We start from the raw sequence: 2,400 nt of genomic DNA, 5'->3' as shown, positions 1-2,400 counted from the left end.
GTTTGTCAACCTATTTTGTGTCTTAGTATTGCTGTAGTGGAGACCAACTAGATCTAGTCAGTTCCATCATGGCACGTGCCTTGCCTAATAAATCCAACTGATACCAATTGAGTCAAACAAAGCACTGCAAAAACTTGGAAAGTTTCCACACAAGCCAGAATGTATAATACAATGATATTTGAATTTACTTTACAAGTTGTTTGTGAGGTTGGGCCTTCAGTGGGTTGAAATCTGAGACAAAGTATCCTACAGGAAAGTTATATTTCCCTGACTTTTTATTTCTATCACCTGGCACATGCGCCAAATCATGAAAACACCTGCAAGACTTTGGTTAGTATGTGTGCATCGTGTTTATGTACTACCATCTTGTGCACGTGCATTAGGCCTCAAGCAAACAAATATTGATTGCCACACACAGAGACTTGTGTTTTGATGTCTGTTTATTGCCTGTGGATATTTTCTCAAATTTCAACCCACTGGAGGACCAACCCCACAGGCAATCGGCAGAGTAAGATCCAATATAATTTTATTCAACATTCGTGACAGACAACGGGACATTAACTTTTTTAAATTTAACTGCGTTTCTATGCTGTAAAGTTACTCAGCATTGCCACAGCGGGACGATTCTTTGCCATGAGAGTCGAAGACAAGGTCAGAAGCATTTCCCCCCTAGCATATATACTCCAGCTATATTATGCAGTTCATTTAACTGTCAGAATGAAACTTTTGATAGGCCTATGTACCAGTGACTATAGCTAAAATCATTAATACCATTCAAATCACATTTTATTGGCTGCATACACACACTATATATACAAAAGCATGTGGACACCCCTTCAAATTAGTGGAGACAGCTATTTTGCAATACCTGTGGCTAAAAGGTGTATAACATTTAACACACCGCCATGCAATCTCCATAGAGACACATTGGCAGTAGAATGGCCTTTACTGAAGCGCTCAGTGACTTTCAACGTGCCACCTTTCCAATAAGTCAGTTTGTCAAATTGCAGCCCTGCTGGAGCTGCCCTGGTCAACTGTAAGTGCTGTTATTGTGAAGTGGAAATGTCTGGGAGCAACAACGGCTATGCCGTTTAGTGGCAGGCCACAGAAACGGACCCCCGAGTGCTGAAGCGCGTAGCGCTTAAAAATCGTCTGTCCTCTATTGCAACACACTACCGAGATCCAAACTGTCTAAAAGCAATATCGTGGAGCAGTGGAAAGGCGTTCTCAGGAGTGTTGAATCACGCATCGCCATCTAGCAGTCCAATGGACGAATCTGGGTTTGGCGGATGCCAAAAGAACGCTACCTGCCCCAATGCATAGCGCCAACTGTAAAGCTTGGTGGAGGAGGCAGAATGGTCTGGGACTTTTTTTCATGGTTTTGGCTAGGCCCCTTAGTTTGAGTGAAGGGAAATATTAATGCTACAGCATACAATGACTTTCATGACGATTCTGTGCTTCCAACTTTGTGGCAACAATTTGGGGAAGGTCCTTTCCTGTTTCCGCATGATAATGCCCCCATGCACAAAGCGAGGGCTGTACAGAAATGGTTTGTCGAGATTGGTGTTGAAGAACTTGACTGGCCTGCACAGAGCACTGAACCCGTCGAACACCTTTGGCATGAATTATAACACTAACTTCGAGCCAGGCCTAATCGCCCAACATCAGTGCCCGACCTCACAAATGCTCTTATGGCTGAATGGAAGCAAGTCCCTGCAGCAATGGTCCAACATCTAGTGGAAAGCTTTCCCAGAAAAGTGGAGGCTGTTATGGCAGCAAAGGGGGGGACCAGCTCCACATTAATGGCAATGATTTTGTAATGAGATGTTTTTCTACTTTTGGTCATGTACTGTATTTAGCAGATGTTATTGCAGGTGTAGTGAAGTTCTTGTGTTCCTAGCTCCAACAGTGCAGTAATATCTAGCAATACACAACAATACACACATCAAAAAGTAAAATAATGGAATTAAGGTATATAGAAATATTAGGACAAACAATGTCGGAGTCCGGAGTATGTATTTTGTGTGTGTTGTGTGTGTATATACACTACCAGTCAAAAGTTTGGACACACCTACTCAAGGGTTTTTATTTATTTTTTTACTATTTTCTACATTGTAGAAAAATAGTGAAGACAAAACTATGAAATAACACATGGAATCATTTAGTAACCAAAGAAGTGTTAAACAAATAAAAGTATATTTTATATATGAGATTATTCAAAGTAGCCACCTTAATGACATCTTTGCACACACTTGGCATTATCTCAACCAACTTCAAGGGGTAGTCCGCTCGAATGCATTTCAATTAAGGTGTGCCTTGTTAAGGTGTGCCTTGTTAAAAGTTCATTTGTGGAATTCCTTTCCTCAATGCGTTTGAGCAAATCAGTTGTTTGGTGACAAG

The sequence above is a fragment of the Oncorhynchus keta genome, chromosome 27, assembly GCF_023373465.1.
Source record: "Oncorhynchus keta strain PuntledgeMale-10-30-2019 chromosome 27, Oket_V2, whole genome shotgun sequence".
In the NCBI taxonomy this organism is placed as follows: Eukaryota; Metazoa; Chordata; class Actinopteri; order Salmoniformes; family Salmonidae; genus Oncorhynchus; species Oncorhynchus keta.
The sequence above is the reverse complement of the archived record's forward strand: the minus strand, read 5'-3'. Positions refer to the sequence as shown.